The sequence below is a fragment of the Aquarana catesbeiana genome, linkage group LG04 (assembly GCF_042186555.1).
Source record: "Aquarana catesbeiana isolate 2022-GZ linkage group LG04, ASM4218655v1, whole genome shotgun sequence".
In the NCBI taxonomy this organism is placed as follows: domain Eukaryota; kingdom Metazoa; phylum Chordata; class Amphibia; order Anura; family Ranidae; genus Aquarana; species Aquarana catesbeiana.
In genome coordinates this window covers 44,989,482-45,015,908 of record NC_133327.1, presented here as the reverse complement: position 1 = coordinate 45,015,908, position 26,427 = coordinate 44,989,482, and the positions used below count along the sequence as shown (strand labels likewise).

General features: G+C 48.6%; 1 pseudogene; it reads right to left on the bottom strand.

The window, feature by feature from the left end:
* The window catches only part of LOC141139219 (squalene synthase-like), a 112,549-nt pseudogene that overhangs the window by 69,782 nt on the left and 16,340 nt on the right, over positions 1–26,427 (bottom strand).

Sequence of the window (26,427 nt, the reverse complement as noted above, 5' to 3'; positions counted from 1 at the left end):
TCAGTATTAAAGTAGAAGGTAAGGTTAACTAGCAAACGGACATTTATTTATTCCCTCCCCTTTTTTCCCCATGGCCCTGCATGGCCTTTATCACAAATTGCCATGTAAACACGTTTTTTCAGTGTTTTATACATTCAATGACCACAAAGCTCCAGGTCCTCTTCCCTCTGGAATGCTTACTACTGCACAGAGGGAAAAGAGGTGTCCCCTGATGCCGTACATCCAAGAGATCCTAGGAGGGTGAATGAAGTGGCAACCTCAGCCTGTTCTCCGACCAGGCCACGCCCCATTACTACTGCAGCTATTGCAGAGAGCACCTGGAGCTTTAAAGTCATGTGATCACATGTAAAAAAAAAAAACGCTAAGAAAAGCTATTACACAGCGATATGGCACACTTGCTTTCCAGCTAAGCCACATCCATGTGCCCCCCACATTTCCCTGTAGTTGCTGCTGCCATCTTCTCCCAGTCTTATTTTGGGTAAAAAATAGGGTTACACTGACACTAGTATCAGTATTTGTGCCGATACCTAGCATTTGCACAAGTACTTGTACTCGTGCAAATGCTCCTATGCATCACAGCCTCACAGATGATCGGTACAGCGGTGGGGGCAGTTACAAGCACCAATCTCCCCGTATAGCTTTTCTGACATCCGCTTCTCCTCCTCTCCCTCCCGTGGCTGTCAGAGAGATCAGTGCTTGTAACTGCCCCCACCACCGCACCGATCATCCCCGATTGTCCCCTGTTTCCTCCCCGGCTCCTCCTCCAGTCCACCCTTATCCTGGATCTGTAAGGATGGAGAGCGTCATTTACCAGCTCCTTCCTTTTCCGAATGCACAGAGTCAGTGATCACGGACTGTTCATTTATAACTGAGCATTGAAAGCAGTGTTTATGATGCTTCAGTTTATGAATGAACAAGAGCCTCTGTCTCCTGTCCATTCATCTTCAGTGCAGTTGAGGCTGCTGAGAAAGGGACTGGGGAATCTGTGTCCTCAGTCCCTTTTCTTGTCTCAAAGGGGAGATGTGAGGGTCTGTTTAGGGGTCCCTGATATCTCACCAAATCCCCCCATCCCAACAGGGTTGATAAAAGAAAAAAAAAATTGTAATAAACATTGACACTGTCCACCATCCCCCTCCCCCCCCCCAAAAAAAAAGAAAGCACTGAAAAAAAAATAACAAAAAATATTTAAATTGTAAAAAATAATAAACAAAATAAATTGTAAAAAATAAAATTGTAAAAAAAAATAAAAATACTGACACTGGGAAATATGTTACTTGGTTTATTTACTGATCACAATACCTTCCACATTTACACCAGGAGTGCTCTGTGTGCCCAGATCCTCTGGGCTGTTGCCTGTGGTGGTTGCCGCCGTTGAACATGCCGCCTCAGCTCCCGATATTGATGCCTTGATGCCCTCGGGTGGCCTACAGTCCCTGACATTGCGCCATCAAGTGCACAGATACTTGTAAGTGATGTTTTGGGGGGGGGGGGGGGGTTTGTTGACCTATCCTCCCCTTTACTGATACAAGTTAGCTTACCTAGACAACATATTTTCCATTTTCAGATACAACACGTGCTTGCTCTTGAGGAGCTACTAAAAGTCACGAAACGCGTCGAGCTACCAGATGCCGTGTACTATATAATTACATGTATATCAGATCACTCTGCCAATACACATTTACCCTTATATATTGTGACAGGGATTCGAAAGATCATAGACCATGCAGGGGCTATCGTACAATATATGTATATCCAATCATGAAATTTGGTGGAATCCTCAAACCTTATCATGCGATTAATTTTTTAATCATGTTATTATCAGTTACCACTGTTTTAGAAATTGACAATATGCAGGTGTGCATTTCTATGTCTATGGTTATTAAACTATGTAAATATGTGTTTATGGAATAATACATCATTTTTTTACCCACCACTCTATTCATTTGCTAACATGTGCTTCATTTAAAGTCCCACCCCCTTGCTCTCTCCTTATATTGACAGGGATGGAGGCACATAACCTTACCAGACCATGGCCTCATTTAAAGTCCCAGCTTCCCCCCTTTCCCCCCAATTATAGTCCTTTATGACTGCATCTAACTGTGTGGGGGCTGAACTCATCTAATGATGAAACAGAAGGGATGTGGAAGTAATCAAATACTGCAAGTGTCCTTTGCACTAGTAATGTCATTTCTCACCTTCTCCCAATCTTGTACAGACTCTATTTGCTTCTGTAGGTACTCCACCATCCCATCCGCTATCTCGCAAGCACCATTGACAATAACCTCCTGGTAGGCCACAGCCAAGTTCCTAAACTCCCGAGATATCTGTGAACAGATCAGAAGAAAATAAAGTAATATCAAATAATAAGGATGCTTTACTTATTTGTAAAATAATTTCTATTTTGAGAGTACAGTACAGTATAGCACCTTTACGTCATTCAACTGAGGACACTGGCAAACAAAGTTGTTGGGACATCCAATATAACCCCTCCCTCTCCCATCAATTTTCAGTCTTTTAGAAGGCAATCAGAGGAAAACACCAGGACAGAGGGCAGCGTGTCCTGTACTGTATTCCATGAAAAGAACAAAACACAGCCAAAGATGACATAGGCAGAGGCCTGAGAAACAGATGCCTGGTGCTGAAAATCCCAATAGACACTGGCTATATGAAGGCAGTGAGCCTTAACAGGGAAAGGAGTATTCCTACCCCTCATGGTGTAAGACTAATGCCGTGTACACATGGGCGGACTTTTCGACCAGACTGGTCCGACGGACCGAATCCAGCGGACAATCCGACCGTGTGTGGGCTCCATCGGAACTGCAGCGGACTTTTTCGGTCAAAAGTTTGATGGTCTTTAGATTTGGAACATGTTTCAAATTTGTCCGACGGACTCAAGTCCGGTCGAAAAATCAGCTCATCTGTATGCTAGTCCGACGGACGAAAACACATTGGCTACTGGCTATCAACTTCCTTATTTTAGTCCAGTCGTACGTCAACACGTACAAATCAGTCGGACTTTGGTGTGATCGTGTGTAGGCAAATCCTTTCGTTCAAAAGTTTGTCGGAAGTCCGTCGAAAGTCCGTCGGACCAGTCCGGTCGAAAAGTCTCCCCCCGTGTGTACGCGGCATTACTCATAACCTGCCTAAGCCACCTAGAAATGGGGAAGTGAAAATGCAGGACAGCTCTTGCGAGAGACCACAGGCAGAACAAACAGAGAATTTGAGGTACAGATGAACACAGTGGCTGAGAGATAAGTCGGACCGCATGTTCTACTTCTAAACAATGTAGAGAGACCTCTTTGGAATGCTTTGGAGCAGAACAATGGCAGGACTAGGTCCTCAATAAGGTGGAAGGAGGAAACCACCTTAGGCAGAAAGTATGCCAGAGGCTCCAAAATCTCCTTGTCTTTATGAAGAATAAGGAAAGATTCTTTACAGGATAAAGGCCACCAATTCTGGGACTAGTCTCGCTGACGTAATAGCCACAAGAAAAAACACCTCAAGAGTAAAGTCAGCCAAGAGGATATCCCAAGTAGACACAAAGGGAGGCTTCTGTAAAGCCACCAAGGCTACACAGATGTATAACTAGGGGCAGCGATCCCCTGAACAAAGCCCTTATCAAAAAGAGTGAGACCAGCTGTGAATGTAAGAGGTTGGCCAGTGCTAAGATTTGACCCTTAAGGGTGCTCAAGGCCAAAATGTTGCTCCATACCAGATTGGGAAAAGGACAATATACCTTCCATGTAGTATCATCTAGGGAAACTCCTGTAGTGCTACCCCTGTAGGAGCCGCTGGATAGGATAGGTCCTCTGTTCTTTGCCTCGACCTTCTCGAGAATCTCAGCCCATCTGACACACCAGGTTGAGTGTACAAACATACAATATCACATGAATTCACTGAAAAGTAATACTTGGTACCCAACAGTAGTGCTATATCAAAGAAAATACAGGAACCAAACCAGATAATCAAGGCAAACATAATATATTGTCACCCAATAGGGTTGGTAACTTGTCAAGCAATAAATGGTAATAACACAATTGAGCATACAAAGTAATTAACAGTAGGGACTAGGCAAAGGACATTTGGGTCCAGATCAGCATAAACACAGTAGTAAGGTCATCTCAAGTGCAGCAGTGAGCAGTAATAAAGTTTATTCTACTGAGTGCTGGAACTATACTGCCAGAGCACATTTATGGCAGCGATGCTAGTCCCAGATCGATTGGGTATGCACTGCCCAAAAGAAAAGGAAGATGGTAGTGGAGGGGGCAGAGGGACAAAGGGTGACTTGCAGAATAATTACAAGAGGGGCAGTCCTTTGAGATGTTTTACTGCTGGCTATCGTTATGGCCCTTTAAGAGCGTTGGTGCACTTAATGACAGTCCCAGTTAACCTGCATGCAGTATAGGTACGTACTGTATCTTTTTTACCAGTCCCTGGGATGCTGCAGTGACCTCTTGTTGTAGAAGGGGGCCCCCTCTAACTCCCCAAAAGCCTCCAGTTATCAGAGGTGGGAAGCAGAGGGCAATTGGATGCTCTAGTCTCCCTGAGGCAGCTGTGCAGGTGCTGTGATGCGGGCATTGCTGCACTGACCCCGGGTGTCCTTACTCCCAATCTCAGGCTCAAATCTCTGCTTGTATGGTCTGGCAGGCAAATAATTAGACAGAGGTGCACCATGAAAAAGAACTTTCCCGGGCAGTTTAATAAAATCATCTCTCCACTCCTCCTACTGCACAGTGATTTTGGGATCTGTAGTGTAAGGAGTCTATTCATCCCATTATATGGCTGCCGTCTCAAACTACAACTCCCAGGATTCTCAATGCTCTGCGTTGAAGTCTATGGGCTTTCTTGGCTTTAGCTCTCCCCTTCCTGGCTGGAGGAGAATGGTGCAGCATAACATCAGTAGGGAGAGAAGAATAAAAGGTGGTGTCTCTTTCTCAACATTGCTGTAACCTGTAACCCAGCACCTAAATACATTTCCATGGTTGCACCATGTGAAATAAACCTTCCAAGTGCGATGATAGACTTGGCAAGAGGTTGATTTCCTAGCTTTATACACCGTCGGAATAAAAGAGTAAAATAAACCCAGATCTCTCAGGACTTGGGCTTGCCCTCCATCCTGATTCTGCAGTTAAGGAAAAATCTGAAGTAGAGGGAAGGTGTATTAGCCGGAACCGATCCCTCTGGGTCACGAGTGTGTTCACTGCAAAGCCCTTTGGATTCCTGATCCTGGCCACAAACCTGTCCACCTTGTTGTTAAATCAGATTTCCAACAGATCTATGGTTGGCATTCCCCAGCAAAGACAGATTTCCTGAAACACCACAGGGTAAGAAGACCGTTCCCTCACATCCAGGCTCTGACGATTGAGAAGGTCTGCATGCCAGTTTTCTATTCCAGGAATGTGGACAAGGCTAGAAAGTGCCATTTGGCTTAAGCCCTAATTAGGTCTGGTACTCAGGTGCCACCCTGATAATTGATGTAAGAAAATGCTGTGGCATTGTCTGACTAAACCCTTGTCAACTACCTTTAGGCTGGTTGGTCCAATGGAGCAGGTATAGGCAAACAGCCCTTAGTTCGAGAATGTTGATGGGAAGTCTGGACCCTTTTGATGACCATGTCCCTTGGAACGTTTCTCTACCTAGGTCATGGCTAGCGCTCGCTCGCTCCTCATCCATTCCCTGTTGAGGCGGAGCCTGCTGGCTGCTGCTGGGTTTGCTTGCAATGTGATTGGCCAGGACAGGGGCAGGGGGAGTGGCCAGCTCGTCGACAGTGCACGTGGACACAGCAATAACAGATGTATGCAGATAGATCCCAGAGTGCAGCATGGAGGGTAAGTCGCAAAAATTTAATGTTTGCTGCTGACTGTGCCCCCTCTTGCTGCCTGTAGATTTTATTTGGACTTTATTTATCTCCTTCTTGGATGGGACACCCTGAGGCTGACAAGCTGGTATAATTGAGTTGCATTGTGAAAATGAATGACTCTGGGTGCAGATTAGAGTTACATTTTGGAGAGCCTCTTCACTATGTAACTCTCATCCCCACCCAGAGTCATCCTCATCCATTTTCACAATGCAACTCAATCATCTTCACCCCCACCCAGCATCTACTCCATCCCTCCAGTCTCCACAACACATTGCCACCCACACCCAGCACCATCCATCCCTTTAGTCTCCACAACCCATCCCCACCACGCCCAGCACCATCCATCCCTCCAGTCTCCACAAGGCATCGCCACCCATGCCCAGCACCATCCATCCCTCCAGTCTCCACAATGCATCGCCACCCACGCCCAGCACCATCCATCCCTCCAGTCTCCACATAGCATTGCCACCCACGCCCAGCACCATCCATCCCTCCAGTCTCCACAACCCATCGCCACCCACGCCCAGCACCATCCATCCCTCCAGTCTCCACAACGCATCCCCACCCACACCCAACACCATCCATCCCTCCAGTCTCCACAAAGCATCAGCACCCACACCCAGCACCATCCAACACTCCAGTCTCCAAACGTGTAAGAGTGTTAAAATTAGGTGTGTGCACCGAAGCACTCGGTGGGATGGCCTGTGGGCGGATTCGGTGGGAGGACCAGTGGGCAGGCCCTGGATAATGTTGGGGGTTGGGCCCCAGGAGGCCCAGGCCTAAAGCTATGTAAGGGGCCCCAAAATTTCTGATGGCTGCCCTGGAAATGCCCTCGGGGGAGATTTACTAAAACTGGTGCACACAGAATCTGGTGCAGCTGTGCATGGTAGCCAATCAGCTTCTAACTTCTCCTTGTTCAATCAAGCTCCAGTTTTGGTAAATACAGTGGCATCGGCAGGGGGGGGGGGCTGACAGTGGCTGAAGCCCCGAGTGAGTCCCCAAAAAGACCCGGGTCTCGTGTGGGCATGGTTCTATTATTAGCCCTGAGCGCCGCCGCTGAGCGGGGACCAATCGGATCACGAGCGCAGCCGAGTGCGGCCAAATGTAATAGCAAGTCCCGCCTTCTGGAGCCTGTAGCGCTAATGGATGTCCCATTGGTCCAATGCTGGGACCGTGTGACGTGTGACATCCATCATAGGTGCTGCAGGCTCCAGAAGGCAGGAATTACAATGCGGCCACTTTACCACTGATAGAAGATCCCGACCCCATTTGGCGCTCGGGCGGGCAGCTCTCCTCTCCTTATCATGGCTCTGGCTGCCTGGAGTCTACTCTACTGTGTGAGAGTAGCTTTCTTTCTTAGCTTTCTTCTTACTGGGTGAAAGTTTTTTTCTACCCATAATATCCTTAAAAATGGCATCTAATGACTCTCCAAACAGTCACTCTTTGTCTAACAGAATCCTTTTGAAGTGATTCTTATAAACTGTCTCCAAAGCCAGTTCCACAGCCAGTGGATCCTGCACATCTGTACTGACATGTCAGCCAGGCTAGAGTTTTGGCATAGTGAGTCTGTCAAACCAAGGTTATTAGGAAGAGCTTAATTTTTTGCAGTACAGAAGAATCTGTCAGGATCGATCCAGGGTTACGCGTGATGCACTTAGAACACACTGCCAGAGTTTGGCAAACAGCCATAGATACCATGGCTATATGGACAAGCTCAAGAGAGTGCCTCAAACCATTTCTCCTCTGGGCCTTTGAAGACTGGGACATTCTCAAAGGAAAATGTAAGGAATTTCTTGGGGCAGGAAAAAGCAAGATCCACCACAAGCAATTTCTATTTTTGTGGTAGGCCTCCACTGTGTACTGCTGCATAAACCTCTTGATAAATGTATACAGTTTGTTTGGTCTCAAGTATGGATGAGCCGAACACCCCCCGGTCCACACCAGAACACATCGAACAGACAAAAAAACTGTGTGAACACCGTTAAAGTCTATGGGACATGAACATGAAAAATCCAAAGTGCTAATTTTAAAGGCTTATATGCAAGTTATTGCCATAAAAAGTGTATGGGGACCCGGGTACTGCACCAGGGGACATGTATCAATGCAAAAAAAGTTTTTAAAAATAGGATTTTTAAATACAGCTTACCTGTAAAATCCTTTTCTTGGGAATACATCACAGGACACAGAGGCTTGGTAATTACTTAGTGGGTTAGATAGTACCTTCAGGTGATTGGACACTGGTAACCCTAATTACAAGGTGAGTTCCTCCACTATATAACCCCTCCCATATGGAGAGTACCTCAGTTTTGTAGCAAAGCAAAAAGTACCCCAAAGTATAATCCCGAAGAGGGGCGGGAGCTCTGTGTCCCATGATGTATTCCCAAGAAAAGGATTTTACAGGTAAGCTGTATTTAAAAATCCTATTTTCTTGTTCATACATCATGGGACACAGAGGCTTGGTAATTACTTAGCGTGATGTCCTAAAGCAATGCCCAAATTGAAGGGAGGGAGACACAGATCAGAAAATACATAGACTGCCAATGGACAAGAGGATCTATACTACTGCCTGCAGCACACTGCGCCCAAAGGCGGCATCCTCATGCCCTCTTACATCCACCTGATAGAATCTAGTGAATGTATGGACTGAAGACCAATTTGCAGCCTTGCAGATCTGAGCTATGGAGGCCTGGTGATGTACTGCCCATGAAGCACTAACCGCTCCAGCTGAGTGCGCCTTAACCTGAAAAGGAGGAATCTTCTTCTTTATACCATAGGCCTGAATAATAACTTGCCAAATCCATCTAGAAATAGTGGATTTTGATGCTGCCTGGCCCTTTCTGGGGCCTTCTGGCAGAATAAACAGACAGTTTTTTGTATCTGAGCGGTTGCCTGCAGATAGATACTGACTGCTCTTACAACATCTAGAGAGTGTAACAACTCCTCTTCCACGGACTGCGGATCTGGAAAAAAGGACGGTAGGATCACATCTTGAGTCAGATGGAATCCTGAAACCACCTTAGGTAAAAAAGTCGGGTGAGGACGCAACACCACCCTGTCTTTGTGAATAATCAAATATGGCTCTTTACAAGAAAGAGCTGCTAATTCTGATATCCTTCTAGCCGAGGAAATGGCTACCGAAAAGACCATTTTCTTTGTCAGAAGAACTAGAGAAGCATGGTGCAATGGTTCAAAGGGTTGTTCTTGCAAAACGGACAAAACCAAATTCAGATCCCATGGGCACACAGGAGGTTTGACTGGCGGATTCAAGCCTATTGCCCCCTGAACAAAGGTCCAGACCAGGAATGTGAGGCAAGTGGCCTTTTAAAGAATACTGATAAGGCCGAGATCTGGACCTTGATAGTGCTGAAAGCCAGCCTCATTTCAATGCCTAATTGAAGAAAAGCAAGAGTCCTGCTAATGGCATACTTTCTAGGATGCCACCCCCTGGGTTCACACCAGGAAACATATGCTTTCCAGATTCTGTAGTAGATGAGCCTGGAGGCTGGCTTCCTAGCATTAACCAGAGTGAAAAGGACTGATTCTGAGAGCCCACGGCTTTTCAGAATGTGAGTCTCAGCAGTCAAACCGTCAAATTCGGTCTTCGTAAGGCAGGATGGAAGATTGGACCTTGTAAAAGTAGATCTGGACCAAGGTCGTCTGGGCCAAATCGGAGCCACCAGAATGACCGATTTTGCTTCCCTTTTGACCCTCCGAAGGAACCGCTGAATAGATCAGAGAGTACCGATCCCATGGAATCATTAGGGCATCTGACCCTTGTGCTAGCAGATCCTTTGTTCTTCACACAAAGCTGTCCAGTTTTTTGTTGAACCTGGACGCAAATAGGTCTACATCCAGCAGGCATGTACTGGCCATCGGGACTACTGGGAGTTTCCCGGTGGGCCTGTGAAGGAATGTGATGTAAATAATAATAATAATAATCTGAAAATGTCTATTTTCTTATGTGCATACATATTTTTCTCCTTACTCATTATATAAGTATACAGATTAGCTCTGTTCCTATATTTTTCTCAAAATGGCGGGTACCCCCTGCATCCCACACATCAGAGGAACGCGGAACTGAAGATAAAACCAAGGACAGCCAGACCTCGTTATGAAGATTCTCCATTTTCTTTTTCTATCTTAACCAATGAGATGTACCTATTAGACTAACATAGCAATGACATATTTGTGTGTATAAAACATTAGCACTGCCTTGAATAAATTAGAAGTGTAAGAAGTAACGGAGCTGAGCGTGTCTCAGAGTGTTTACTTTTATATGCATGCATATCAACACTTTCAAATTAGAGACAGCAGCAGATAACCTTGGGCTCGATTGGAGCTCTTAATCATTTCCTTAACAGATGGTGCCGAAACCCGGGACCTCAGGCTACAGTCGAAGCTATACCGCTTTAAGCATTCGGGCGTTAATTGATTGATAAGAGGGGGTTTGCGCAGCCCTAACAGTACCGGTAAGTTTGAATTATATTCTTACCACTGTACGACTTTCTTATCTTTCGGTTGACGGCTGGATTCTGTCGGTATGCTGAGACTGTCTTAGAGGCAGGTATTTCCTCGCCTGAGGTTGTTTTAACGAACCTGCCAATGGGTTTCTGCTGACTGTATTTTTTGTTCACTGTCTGCCATTCTTTGGGCTGCGAAACTCAGCAGTCTAAAAGTGCTACATGTGTGAATGGGTAGTCTCATCTCCAGATGAGCTTTCGGCCTCTGGGATGAGATTGTTTCCCTTGTAGCAAACGTTTATAGACGGGTTACTCTGGGTTCGACGAACCTTTGAGGGTTATTTCAGCTGCTGGCTTTGCAGTCTGAAAGTGTTACAGAAGTCTCACCCCAAGACGAGTTGTCGGCCTCTTGGTGTAGAGCGGAAAAAAAAAAAAAACGTCTATAAACGGGTTTATTTTTGCAGGGTGGTCTGCCCTTGTGGTTATCTTAGCCTGCTGAAATTTTGCAGTTCGAAGAGTGGCAGGTGTAATGTCCTGTCGTGAGTGTGGTTTACTGTTTGCTATACACGAGAGGGGTTGGGGACTGGTTAAGGTCGGAGGGGGGGCTGCCCGGGGGATCTGTTAGGTCGCGGGCCGTTGCTCCTCACTACCCCTGACGTGTTTGTTCTTGTTCTGAGATTAACCGTACATTATAGGGTTATAGCAGACAGTAGAAGCTAGGAGCGCAGTATGTGCCCCCACCGAAGGAATTTGTTGATAAAGAACGCTGAGAAAAATATTAACCCCTTGGTTGTATGTATTCTCCTCTCAAGCCGTTAGCCGAGAAACAGAAAGTGATATTGTAAAGAAAGTGAGATTGTAAAGAAGGAGAGAAGAAGATGTTGAAATAGTTAACAAAGTTGAAAGAAGTGGCGAAAGTTATGTTGCTGAAGAAACAGGGAGAAAAATCCTGTGTGATAAAGAAAATTGGATAAAGGAAGTTAAGAAAGATGGCGATTGTATTATGTATGTGTATCACAGAGCTGATGATATGTTGGAACTTGAAACAAAGGAGGGGAGGGACAGCACTGCCCTCCGTCTAACAACCACTCCTTTCTCACCACCCAAGCACAACCCACTGTGACAACTCAGCCCGGCGGCCATCTTAGTGCACCCATGCCTTCACTTTCTACCCAGTCCAGTGCACTTCCTGCCGGCGGCCATCTTGGTACACCCAGTAAGCTTAAACAGCCTGTACCCAGCCCTCCCTGTTTTAAACCAAGATGGTTCATACCACACACCTGTCTTCCCCAATACGGGAGCATCACATTCCCAGGCCGGATATGTTAATGATGAAGAAGTGTCTGAGTGGGAAGCCCAACAACAGGCAGCAAGGCCACCCACTGATTTAACCCCCAAGCCGGCTCCAGACTCTCAGTTCCGAGAGGATCTCAAACACATGCTGGCAACCATAAGGAACAGTGCCTCTTGCCAGCCCCCGCCCCAACAACAGTCTCGGTTACCAGAAGGAGAGGCCTTAGTGACAAGTCTGCCTGACCCAGAGAAGCAGCCAATTCCCTTCTACCACAGGATAGTGCAGATACAAGAAACTTACTCAGCTGCCTGGAGAGACTTGATCAGCCTATGCCGAATCAAAGCAGGACATGTCTTTTGGCCAGTCATGCAGACGGCCTTCAATGATACCAGCCTGACAAGTGCCACTTCCTACACCTCAGGCGTGGAGTTCTGTGCACAACTCCACGACTGGACAAAGGAGAAGTTGACGGATCAGAAGACCACAATCCAAGATATTACCCAAGATAAAGGGGAGTCTGAAGAAGTATCATACTAAACTCGTACAGGCCTTTGATGATCTGAGTTTCTCCCACTATGAAAAGAGACACACACGTTTCCTGCGTGGGAGTGGATGGGGTGCTCCGCTCCAGTCCATTTGTAGAGCCACTCCAAGTGGGGACATTTCCTGATTTGCTTGCCAGATTTGTGGTGTCCTCTACATGTCCCTTGAATCTACTAGGAGCTGATGTGTTGTCCGGACTACAGGCCTCAATCAGGACACGCCTGAAGGGGGGATGAAGTTACATACTCCCCTATCTTTAGAAGACTAATCTGCTTTGTGTTCTCTGCCTCTCCTGATGACACTTAATGAAGCAAAAACTTCAAGTTCAATACTGCAGGAAGTACTTGACAGAATCCCTGCGTGCCTATGGTCCACAGGACCGGAAGACAACGGTCACGTAAAGGTGCCACCAGTTTCAGTCAAGCTAAAAGAGGGCGCATCATTGCCCCGGAAACCACAATAACCCCAAGAAGAGAACCCCTAAAGAAGAACCAGGTACCTGCTGTGGATGCCTTTGACTGCAAAGTACCTCACAGAGGTGGACCTTACAAACGTTTTCTTCAGTGTCCACCCTCACCCCTCCTGCTGGTACCTTTTTGCATTCATCCACAGAAAGAAACGGCAACATACCTAAATAGTTGTGCCGCAAGGGGCACAGAACTTTCCAAGCCAGTTTGCAAAAGCTATGGCTATCATCCTTGACACATGACAAGAGGAACAGCCGGAAGTGATTCTCTTCCAACATGTTGATGACCTTCTCCTTTGTGCAGCTGACTTACCCCCTGTTGAAGTCACCTCAGAAAGCCTGTTGTGCTATCTTGCCAACCAGGGCTGCAGAGCCTCAAAGCCCAAATTGCAGTGGTGCTCAACACCTGTCATTTTCTTTGGACTAATTTCCTAGTGCAGAGCATGGATTCCAGAAGCCTTCCTACTGATGCTCTGCAATTAGACCCTTCCAGATGTCTCCTGAAGAAATATCTAAAGTTTGAAGCCTTTAAGTGCGCCACCCCCGGCGCTAGGGCTCCCAGCCTACGACAAAACGCTCAAGTTCTTTGTATCCGAACGTCTGGGACATGCTGCAGGTGTACTCACCCAATCACACGGCATCAGCCTACGCCCCGTAGGATATTATTCCTGTCGGCTGGATGCGGTAGCAAGAGGAGGCCTATTGTGTCTGCCAGCTGGATTTGCTACATAAGCCTTGCTTGACAAAACTTTGAACTTGGTCCTCGGACACTGCCTCGTTGTGCTTGCCCCCCATGACGTTGTTGCCATATTCAATCAAGATCCAGCCGAAACACTTGTCCACTACCAGACACTTGAGACTCCTGTGTTCCCTCCTACTGGACAGCATTACTCTATTAAGTTGTCAAACACTGAACCCTACCACCCTTCTTCCACTTCTCGAGGGGGGGAAAGGAGGAGGAGGAGTAGAGTCTTGACTTGTCACCCCATGACCACACAGGACACGCAGTCACCACTGAAAACACTGTTCTACAAGCTGAAGCCTTACCACCGGTGATGTCTGCACAGGAGGCAGAGCTGTAAGCACTTACTACAGCATGTAAATGGGCAGAGGGAAAAAGAGCCAACATTCATATGGATTCAAGATATGCTTTCAGCATTGCCCATGATTATGGTGTTATCTAGGACAGAGGATTCCTGATGGCTGCAGGAACACCTGTGAAAACTTGATTGATGCCTTGCTTCTCACAACCCAAGTGACTATTATGAGTAAAAGCACACGACAAACTGAACTCAAAGGAAGCTTAAGGCAATCATCTAGCCAATTCAGCTGCCAAACAGACAGCTGGTGGTCCACGGGAAGTGGACAGCAGGGTGGTAGAAGAAGACCACCTCGTGCTTACCTTACAGTCTTTCCCAGTGGACAGAGTTTATCTAAAAGAACTACAGGAAACAACAAGTCCGGATAAGAAGGAAGGCTGGAAACGGAGAGGAGCAACTCTCAGAAATGGACTATTCGAGTGCAACAAGAAGCCTTGTCTACCCAGGAGTATGTACCCAGCTGTGGTGCAATGGGCACATGGAGCTGCCCACTTGACAAAGACTTTTATGAACTCTCTTATCAACAAGTGTTGCACCAAGAGTTACTCCACTGACCGACAACTTCTGCAGATCATGCATTATCTGCACCAAATGTAACCCAGGATGCACAGAAGAAGCACAGAAGAAGCACCTGGCAAAAGCCCTATACCCCATTCCAGAGGATGCAAATTGATCATTCTCAAGTGCCAAGAAGTGGCAGATTCGAATACGCCCTAGTGGAAGTGGTCATGACTGCCAGGACCACAGCTAAGAAACTACTGAGTGAGATAGTATGTAGATTTGGGGTCCCAGAGGTGATATTGAGAGATCAGGGCCCAGCCTTAACAGCAACCCTTACTAAAGAGATTTGGGCAGCACTGGGGGTTCAGTTGACACTACACATCCCATACCACCCTCAAAGTAGCGGGAAGGTAGAAAGGATGAATGGGACACTAAAAACAGGATGTTAAAGATGGCCCAATAGACTAACATGAGTTGGCCCATTGCCCTGTTCAGTGTCAGACACACCCCCGGGGGAAACATGCCCTATACCCTAATGAAATTTAGTTTGGTTCAGCTCCCAGACTTGGTTGTTACTTTCCACAACAGTTACAGTTACAGTCTGATGTGTTGACTAATTATGTAACCACATTATCACGAGAATTAACCTGAATGCATGTCCAGGTGTTTTCTTCCATTCCAGATCCTGAATTAGATACAGGAACACACCAACTACTGTCTGGAGATACTTGAGCCAAGTTATGATGGTCCATTCCAAGTTTTGGTGACCACAGCCACCTCAGTCAAGTTGGCCAGGAAGAACACCTGAATGCACGCTTATCACTGCAGGAGAGAGTGTTTTCGGGTGCTGCATATCCTTTTTCTGTTTGATCTAGGGGGGAGGGGCCCAGGAGGTGGCCATCACAAAAATGATAACATAATTACGTTTTGGTGTAACTCTTCAGGTACACATGTGACCACCTTTACCTTAGATTACTGTGACATAGTACCTTGTCCGTTTGACCCTTCATGGTGATGCCATTGGTACAGTGATATCCCTGACGGTAAGGACATATATGTATGCCACACAGACAGTTACTGGGGACAGAGTTGTGGTTTCTGTGGGGGTGGGCGACCACAGAGTGCATTAGACAAAAAAGATGAAAATAGAAAGCCCCCATATCCTAACCAAAGATACCCCTGATACATACACTGACCCAGCACACAGTCAGAGGAGGAAGCGAGCAGCTCTCTCCGGAAGCTTTGACCCTCATGTATACATAGATGCCATAGGGGTCCCAAGGGGGGTACCTGATGAGTTTAAAGCCAGGGATCAGGTAAAAGCTGGTTTTGAGGGGGGCGTGGCCTGACCTGGCATGGAGACAGTCGCCTAATCTCGGAGCTCCGTCCGCCACAGGATAAAGCTGCTTAAATATCGAGGTACCAACGTCTCGCACCCACACTAAACTATGGGGACAGCATCACGGAACTCGTCGGCATCACGATCGAGATCCCCGAGAGATCTGGCCGGGACACAGGGGCAGAACATCCCTGAGATGTTCCGGAAGGGCAGAGGCAACATGGCGCCCTCCCGCCAGACGTCGGCTCACTCTTCACAGCCACCCTCACAACCGCAATCTCAGTTAGTAATTCCGCATCAAACGAACGACGGGGGTGAAGGGATAGAACTCAGGCCCCATCCGCCCCTGAACATTCAAGACCTCCGCTCCATAGCGGAGGATATCAAGGGTACACTGTCGGCGGCCATTTCCGACCTCAAACTTGAACTCGCTTAATGACAGGGTTCAGGTGATAGAAAAGGCCACAGAAAAGCAGGAGTTCACCATACAATCGGTCACAGAAGATTTGGACTTTCACACCAGGCAGATGAGGGATATGCAGAGGCACCTTGAGGACCTCAATAACAGGGGCAGAAGGCATAACCTTCGCGTCAGAGGTCTTCCAGAATCGATTGACGGAGAGCAGATCTCCGCAGCTGTAATATCTATCTTTAACAACCTCCTCAACCGCCCTACCCAAACCCCAATAGCCATGGAACGTATTCACCGGGCCCTACGCCCTAAGGGCAGGGAGACCGACCCTCCAAGGGACATAGTCTGCTGCATTGTGGACTTTAGAATTAAGGAGGACATTATCAAAATGGAGCGGGGCAGAACACAGATATTGTATGAGGGAACGCAGGTACAAATCTTTCAAGACCTCTCTGGAATCACGCTACAACACAGGCGCGACCTCAGACCTCTGTTGGAGGCCCTGAAGGACAAACAAATAGCCTATAAATGGAAATTTCCATTCTGCCTCCAAGCTACTGCTCATGGCCGTACTGCCATCCTCAAGGTTCCAGAAGACCTACCCCATTTTTGCACCACCCTTGGTATCCCAGCAGTGCCGGTTCCCAATTGGTACGCAGCCTTTCGCCCCCAGAATCCTACCCGGGAGATGATGGGAGAGGATCCTATGGAGACACAAGCGCCTCCGCCCGCCAGGGCGCGATCTCCTTCATCGCGCAGAAACCATGCCTCACACCGTTCCAACTACCGGGCCAACAGTCCTGACCGCTCGCTGAGATCCAGGGGCCCAAGAAGGGACCGTCACAGGCATGTCTGATATACACTTGTAGACGTCCCTCTGTCTCTTTCAGGAACGATCCTGCCTTCTAGCTCCAGTTTACAGAGCAAACCCCAGTTATACGTTTAATCTTTCTTGTTTTACACAATTTTTCTTGTTATTCTTTTGTTTCTTCTATATGCTAGTCATTGGGGTATACCCTGGAAGCCTAACTCTAGTTGTTTAGAGAGGACGCCTGCGGACACCCTTGTCCTTGCACCTCTTTGAACTTTCCCTACAACATAAGCTGCGAGGAGAAAACTGTTCGCTTATGGGACACTCCCATCCACCGCACTTCAGACAGAAACTGAAGCCCGCTCGGATTGATGTCCATGCCCCTTCCAGCCGGACTCCAGCCGAATACTCTCTCCCTCCCTCACAACTACAAAACCCAGAATGCAAACCGGCATCACAGCACGCCTGCGTCTCACAGGGCGCCGACGCAGACAGCTACGGTACGTCGCTACGCTGCAGAGAGGAGCTCCAATCAGCCTTTGACACCACGTCCCTACACAGGGATCCGGCACGCTTCTCCGTCGAACGGTCACAGTCGGGACCTCCACAGCAATCCCGGTCTTGCGATAGACAACGCATCGGCCCTTATCTACCAACTGCACCGGACTTCCTCCAGTACGGAGGGCATCTCACTCCATCCACCGGCGGGACGATATGCTGGACAAGCTCCGTAACAGTGAGCCCCATGCTAATGTAAAGGAGTAAGAAATGGTCGGTAGACCTTACTTATGTGTTATTGCCTCCTCGCCTACTGGCAAGTTAGTAAGCTTTTGGTTCTGATGACAGGCTCAGGCTCTGGGCTTTAGACCCAGTCTGATCCTCATGGTTACTCCAAAATGTGCTGCCACCATTTTGAGCAGTACATTTTCGAGTTTGATTCTGCTAACCTTGGGAAAATCAATTAGTTGCTATTTTGGGCTCCATCCCTAACCTGCCAGCACCGACTCCCACTTCGGTGGGAGAGACAAAGTACTTCCTGGGTAATTGTAGCCGAATCCGACCCTCACCAAATAGCTGGGCTGGGGACTGATGGACCTTAATAAACTTGCAATCGCTTCACCTAAAGGTATGTTTATGTTAATCTTTTATTGTTTTCCATATTTTGACGTTCTGCTGACTCTCAGCACCCTAGGGTGCTCACAGTGATATCTGAACCCAGGCTAGCCCCATGATGTCCCTTTCGCACACGCCTAAACAATATCCTGAAGCTATATACCTCACCCATTTGCTTCATATCCTCCTGTGGCGGAGGACTTTCTATCCTCCTTCGTCACACACCCCCGCGTTCTTCTCCATCGCCTGGTTTTAGGTCTACTCCCACACAGGCCTGTTGTGGGTCTCCACATCCCTTTAGGGGCGTGGTGCCTCACGCAGGCCCTGTACCTCACCGATCTATAGTTAGGGAGGTCAGTGGACATAAGATTCCACTCCTCATCGGTACATTTCTCATAGATCACACGGGTGTAATATTCACCACTTCGACAGCTCACCTAAACGCACCCACCCTCCCCCCACTTCCCTACCTTGGCGGACATGACGGATGCACCTTCAACTCAGGGTCTCTCACCTTGCATAACCCAATCACTTAAATTACACTCGGTGAACATAAGAGGTCTTAACACCCCTGAAAAAAGCTTGAGACTACTACTCTCCCTCCAACAATCTCGTACACACATTGCGCTCATACAGGAAACACACTTCCGTACAGACTCTATCCCTAAATTACAAAGCAACTACTTCCCCCTGGCGTTTCACGCCTCAAATGTGGAGGCAAAATCCAAAGGGGTCACGATCCTAATCTCAAAACACTGCCCACTCCAGATAACAGACACGGTAAAAGACCCCCATGGAAGATATCTTTTTATAAAAGGCACCATACATCAATTACCGTACACTATTGCGAACATTTATGCCCCCAACCTAGGCCAAGTGCCCTTTTTCAAGAAGACTCTGCAATTGCTAGCTGGCTTCCAGGCTGGAACACTTATCGTTGGCGGGGATTTCAATATCCCACTGAACCCGTCGATAGACACTTCGAATGGGTCCTCCTCCATCTCATACAGAGCCCTAAGGGCCATTAAAATTCAACTAAGTAATCTGCTTCTCCATGACACTTGGCGTACAATGCACCCCAAGGAAAAGGATTACACGTATTATTCGCCGCCACACGATAAGTATACCAGATTGGATCACTTCTTTCTTTCCCAGAATGATCTGAATAATCTTACCAAAGCCACCATTGAACCATCCCTTCTCTCGGACCACAACCCCATCTCTATGACCCTACACTTACAGACAAGGTCTCCAAAGACACATATATGGCGTCTAGACAGCTCCCTACTGACAGATGAGCTCAACATGGACAGAATGACTAAATGTCTAACCGACTACTTTACCATAAACTCCACTCCTGACGTCTCCCCCGTGACTGCATGGAATGCCCACAAATGTGTCATTAGGGGAGAACTGCTATCTATAGCTGCTAACCGTAATAAACTAAAACACGCACGCATCACCGAACTCACCGCTCGCATACACAAGTTAGAACAGGCCCACAAAGCTTCCACTGCTACAGCCTCGCTATCTGAACTGACACAGGCCAGAGAGGATCTTTTGGACGTATTGAACAAAACACTAAAGCGTAAATTCCTGCTAACACAAAAATTGTATTATGAATATGGTAACAAATCCAGCAAGCTGTTAGCTAGAGCACTCCAATCCAAAAAGGCCTCGCATACTATACATAAAATTTCTAACGCAGCTGGGGAAGTTTTCGTTAAAAATAATGATATCTCAAAACAATTTGTACAATACTTCACCAAACTGTATAATTTAACCTCAAATCAACACGCCGACGTCCCACTGAACAGAAAAACCACTCTCTTGAACTTCCTAGAACAATACGGGCCGACACCGATCTCTGCAGAAGACGCAAACTCCTTAGACACCCCCCTTACTACAAACGAACTCTCTGCGGCACTAAGACAAATGAAGACAGGTAAAAGCCCCGGTCCCGACGGCCTCTCGACTTGCTATTACAAATCCTTCCCTTCCCTCTTGCTGCCGCAGCTTGTGAAAGCCCTTAACGCTCTGACTCCCTCCACAGACACCTACAATGAAATGCTTACGGCCCACATCACTCTCATCCCCAAAAAAGACAAAGATCCCACCCGAGTGACGAATTACCGCCCCATCTCCTTGCTAAACGTGGACCTCAAACTCTTCGCGAAAGCACTAGCTAACAGACTATTGCCCTTCCTCCCATCTTTAATATCGCTTGACCAGGTAGGTTTTGTCCCAGGTCGAGAGGCGAGGGACAACACCACCAAAGCCCTGAACATACATCACTGGCTCACGAAAACGTCTACGAAGGGATTCTTCCTATCACTGGATGCAGAGAAGGCGTTCGACAGGGTAGCTTGGGACTACATGGAGGCCACCCTTCAGGCGATAGGCTTGCCACCAAGCTTGCTCAGAATGATTTTAGCCCTTTACGCCGCCCCGACAGCTAGGGTTCGGATTAACGGCGGACTGTCGGACGCCTTCTCTGTATCCAATGGAACTAGACAGGGATGCCCTCTGTCACCGCTCATATTTATTCTAACCCTGGAACCCATGTTACGCAAACTCAAAGACAACCCCACTATCAAGGGTGTAGATATTCATCGCAAACAGTACAAACTGGCCGCATATGCAGATGACATACTACTATTTCTGACAGACCCCATCACATCTATCCCTAACCTTCTCGCCGACTTCAAGCTCTTCCACTCCCTCTCCAACTTGCAAATTAATTTTGACAAATCCAAAGCCCTTAACATTACCTTACCCACCGATACAGTTGACCTCTGTAAACTTAATTTCCCATTCGGTTGGGAACGCTCAGCTATCACATACCTTGGAATTCAGATCACAACTGACCTACGGAATCTGTACTCCAGTAATTTTGCTCCCCTGATTCTGTCCATCCAAAAAGACCTACAAAAATGGCATCTTGGCACCTTCTCTTGGCTGGGCAGAATCGCTATATTGAAGATGAACGTACTACCCAGAATCCTATATCTCCTCCAAGCCGTACCAAGCAGGTTACCACCGACATTCTTCTCATCTTACAAACATATCTGTAGGTCATTCATTTGGGCATCTAAACAGCCGAGACTTAACTGGGACAGATTAGTTCTGCCCAAACGACTGGGTGGCCTGGGACTCCCAGACCTCCCGAAGTACCATTGGGCTTGCCACCTAACTAGATTAATTGATTGGCACAAACACCGTCCGCGAAAAGAGTGGGTAGTACTAGAAGACTCCTTTGCGAATCTCCCACTTGTCAACTCCCCTTGGATTCACAGTAGACATACTCCGGAAGCCTTTTCATCCCACCCTTTTATCGGTGCCACCCTAACAATATTTAAACGGGTATGCAAGACACTCCACATACTCCCAGCTCCGGGCCCCATGACACCTATAGATAACAACCCTGAATTCCCCCCAGGTCTACGGTACAAATACCCCGCACTGGCTACGGATAACACTCCAACAAGGGCCCACTGCTGTTTTCGAAACGGTTCGCTGCTTTCCCACACAGATCTCACCACGACACTCTCTGACTATCACTTTCCTTTCTTCAAGTACCTTCAACTGCGACATTTCCTCCAACCCCATACAGGAGACCACCCCTGTGGCAGAGATCGCACCCCACTGGAACTCTTATGCTCTGATAAAGAACCCCAAGATCACTTGATAGCCATCACATACTACCCCCTCTCTCTCTCTCTCCCCGCTCTCTCTCTGTCTCTCTCTCTCCCTATTCCCCCCTCTCTCCCTGTCCCCCCTTTCTCTCTCTCCCTGTCCCCCCCTCTCTCGCTTTCCCTGCCCTCTTTCTCTCCCCCTGTCCCCCCCTCTCTCTCCTTGTCCCTCCTCTCTCTCTCCTTGTCCTCCCCCTCTCTCTCTCCCTGTCCCCCCTCTCTCTCTTTCTCTCTTTCCCTGTCCCCTCTCTCTCTCTCCCTGTCCCCCTCTCTCTCTCCCTGCCTCCCCCCTCTCTCCCTGCCCCCCCTCTCTCTCTCCCTGTCCCCCCTCTCTCTCTCCCTGTCTCCCCGCTCTCTCCCTGCCCCCCCTTTCTCTCTCTCCCTGTCCCCCCTCTCTCTCTCTCCCTGTCCCCCCTCTCTCTCTCCCTGTCCCCCCTCTCTCTCTCCCTGTCCCCCCCTCTCTCTCTCTCTCTCTCTGTCTCTCCCTGTTCCCCCCTCTCTCTTCCTGTCCCCCCTCTCTCTCTTTCTCTCTTTCCCTGTCCTCTCTCTCTCCCCCCCTCCCCCCCCTCTCTCTCTCTCCTTGTCCCTCCTCTCTCTCTCCTTGTCCTCCCTCTCTCCCTGTCCCCCCCCCTCTCTCTCTCTCTCTTTCCCTGTCCTTTCTCTCTCTCCCTGTCCCCCCTCTCTCTCTCTCTGTCCCCCCTCTCTCTCTCTGTCTGTCCCCCCTCTCTCTCTCTCCCTGTCCCCCATCTCTCTTTCTCTGTCCCCTCTCTCTCCCTGTCCTCCCCTCGCTCTCTCCCTGTCCCCTCTCGCTCTCCCTCCCTGTCCCCCCTCTCTCTCTCCCTGTCCCCCCTCTCTCTCTCTCCCTGCCCCCCTCTCCCTGTCCCCCCTCTCTCTGTCCCCCCCTCTCTCTCTCTGTCCCCCCTCTCTCTCTCCCTGTCCCCCTCTCTCTCTCCCTGTCCCCCCTCTCTCTCCTCTCTCTCTCCCTGTCCCCCTCTCTCTCTCCCTGCCCCCCTCTCTCTCTCTCCCTGTCCCCACTCTCTCTCTCTCCATGTCCCCCCTCTCTCTCTCTCTCTCTCTCCCTGTCCCCCTCTCTCTCTCCCCCTGTCCCCCCTCTCTCTCTCTCCCTGTCCCCCCTCTCTCTCTCCCCTCTCTCTTTCTCTCTCTCTCTGTCTCTCCCTGTTCCCCCCTCTCTCTCCCTGTCCCCCCCTCTCTCTCTCTCTTTCTCTCTTTCCCTGTCCTCTCTCTCCCCCTGTCCCCCTCCCTCTCTTTGTCCTCCCTCTCTCTCTCCCTGTCCCCCTGTCCCCCCTCTCTCTCTTTCTCTGTCCTCTCTCTCCCTCCCTCCCCCCTTTCTCTCTCTCTTCCTGTCCCCCCTCTCTCCCTCTCTCTCTGTCTCTCTCCTTCTCTCTCTCTGTCCCTCTCTCTCTCTGCCCCCCCTCTCTCTCTGCCCCCCCTTTCTCTGCCCCCTCTCTTTCTCTGCCCCCTCTCTTTTTCTGCCCCCCTCTCTCTCTCTCCTTGTCCTCCCTCTCTCTCTCTCCCTGTCCCCCCTCTCTCTCTCTCCCTGTCCCCCTCTCTCTTTTTCTCTGTCCTCTCTCTCTCTCTCCCTGTCCCCCTCTCTCTTTCTCTCTCTCTCTCTTCCTGTCCCCCTCTCTCTCTCTGCCCCCCTCTCTCTGCCCCCCTCTCTCTCTCTCCCTGCCCCCTCTCTCTCTCTCCCTGTCCCCCCTCTCTCTCTCCCTGCCCCCCCCCTCTCTCTCTCCCTGCCCCCTCTCTCTCTCTCCCTGTCCCCCCTCTCTATCTCTCTCTCTCTGTGTCCCCCTTCTCTCTCTCTCACTCTCTCTCTCTCTGCTCTCTCTGCCCTCTCTGGCAGCAGACGATGTGGCATGTGACACACTGCATGTGGTGGCAAGCGACGGTGGCAAGTGACACGCAGCATCTGGTGGCAAGCGATAGTGAAAAATGACGCGCTGCATCTGGTGGCGGGCGATAGTGGAAAATGACACGTTGCATCTGGTGGCAGGCGGCGGTGGCAAATGACATGCTGCATCTGGTAACGGCCAATGGTTCCCACCGATTCTGCATTCTGGTGAGTTGAACTATTTCATTATATATTACAATGTAGTAATAGAAATAATGTGATTTGATCATCCTGACACCATATTAAGCATGGTGTCGGGATGTTTTCATTGCCAGCACCAGCCATTCACCCGACAAATTAGCTTCACTGCTGAATTCCCCGTCAACCCTGAAACTACATTCCCCCCCCGGTCCTTGGCAAAATTGTCCCTGAATGGCAGTCTGGAAGTGTGGTCACCCTACCGGGGGGCAAGGTGTCAATTTTCCTCCAGGTCGCTCTGATGCCCCATACAAAGGCCGCACCGCTTCCCTCAGATCCATCCTAAACTCAATAAGTATCCATATTGCGCAATTGCGTATGGTTTTATATTCTGGTTATGTGCATGTTTTCAAAATTAAAGTGGGCCGCTCTGGGTGAAGTCCAGGGCCAAATTTTTGTCCCAGTCCAGCCCTGACATCCAGGGTACCCCAATTTTGACATATGGTCTGAAATATGTCGGGGTGTAGAGACCATTCTCCTGAACACAGCTGCTGGTGGCTTAGGTGGCTTAGAAAATCCGCCTGCCAATTTTCTACCCCTGGAATAAAGACCGCAGACAGGCAAGGAATATGCCTTTCTGCCCAGAAAAAAAATGTGATTCACCTCCTTGTGGGCATCCAAGCTCTTGGTGCCTCCTTGGTAATTGGTATAAGCCACAACCATGGCATTGTCGGACTGTATCCGGACAGGATGACCCTGTAGTCTGAAAGTCCAGACCTTGAGGGCTAGATGAATTGTCCGAATTTCCAGAATGTTAATGGGTAAGAGCCTTTCAGCTCTGGACCATCTTCCCTGGGTAGAAGCTTCTTCCAGAACTACTCCCCAGCCTATTAGGGTCGCATCTGTGGTTACGAGTTTAAAAGTAACTGGAACAAAGGACTTTCCTTTTAGAAAATTCTTGGTCAGTAACCACCAATTGAGGCTCTGGCGCACCCCTGGGGATAGGCACATTGGATGATCCAAGGCTTGAACCCTCTTGTTCCAGGCAGAGAGGATGCTGCTTTGTAAAGGCCTCGAGTGAAACTGGGCGTAAGGGACAGCCTCGAAAGAGGCAACCATTTTCCCCAATAGTCTCATACATAGTCGGATGGAGGGATTTCTCCTTGCTGTGACTACCTGGACCAAATCTTTTATGACCCTGGCTTTTGATCTGGGTAAGAACACTCTGCTTTGGACTGTGTCTATGACCATGCCCAAATACTCCAGCCTTTTTAGGGGCTGCAAGGAGGATTTCTCTAGATTGAGGACCCATCCTAGGTACTTTACCGTGCAGAGCACATTGTGGCTTAGGCGTGTTACGAACTGTTCTATGAGTAGCAAATCGTCCAGATAAGCTGTCACAGTTATGCCCTGAGCCCTTAGATTTGCCAGGGGCGGGGCTAGAACTTTTGTGAACACTCGGGGAGCGGTAGCAAGACCAAAAGGAAGGGCCACAAATTGAAAGCCAAACCTTAGGAATCTTTGGTGAGCGGGAAATATTGGCACATGCAAATATGCATCTTTGATGTCTATTGATGCCAGGAATTCTCCCCCCTGAAGGGTGGAGACTACTGAGCTAATGGATTCCATGCGTAAAGGATGAATGACTAGAATTTGATTCAGGTCTTTTAGATTCAGAATAGGTCTGACATCTCCGTTTTGGAACCCTAAAAAGGTTTGAGTAGAACCCTGAGCCTTGCTCTTCCGGAGCCAGCTCTATAATTACCCCTTGGGATAACAGATGTTCTAAGGCCAGAAGAAAGGGCCTTCTTTTTTACTGGATCCCTGGAGACTATTAACCTTAGGGAACGAGATGGCGGAAGCTCTCGGAACTCTAGCTTGTAGCCCAGAGACACCGTGGAGGCTACCCATCTGTCCTGAATCTCTTCCCGCCAGGCGCCTGCAAACTGCAGCAGCCTTCCCCCCACTCGGCTGATTGGGGGCGCCCCTTCATATGGAGGCTTTGGGGTTCTGTTTACCAGATTTTGGATCCCAAGGTTTCTTTTGCCCTTGAGCTTGACTTTGGACCTTTCCCTAGTATTTCTTTGGGGAGGCTTTCCCCTCTGCCTGGAGGATGAGGCTCCAGGGGCTGGGGACAGAGAACGTCTAAATGAAGGACGTTTACTCTTCCTTTTGACTGGTAACAACGTGGTTTTACCCCCGGTAATCTTCTGGATGTATTTCTCCAGATCATCCCCAAACAGGCGTTCTCCATGAAACGGGAACCCAGTTAAATATTTTTTGCATGAAGCCTCAGCTGCCCAATGTTTAAGCCAAAGGGACCTGCACATGTGTACCAGCAGGAGAGTGAGGCAAGATGCTTGCTGAGCAGAATCCATAATGGCATCAACCATAAAACACAAGGCTTTAGGCAGGTCTGTATAAACCTTGGCCCCCTAAGTGGAAAGGAGGCTAAGCACCTGCTTCATTTGTTCTTTGAGGAACTGGCACATGCCAATTGCTGTGACCGTAGGCTGGACCACAGCGCCCGCCACAGAGAAATAGGCCTTAAATAAAGTTTCCAGCTTTTTGTCAGTTGGATCCTTAAACCCTTGAGCATTGTCCACAGGACAGGTCAGGCTCTTATTCACACAAGAAACAGCCGCATCTATGGCTGGGACTCCCCATTTCTTGGTGAAACTTTCCTCCACCGGATAAAGCATAGAAAACCTCTTAGGAGGAGAAAACAGTTTATCTGGGTGACCCCAGTCCTCATACAACAATTCATCCAGTAAAGGATGAGTTGG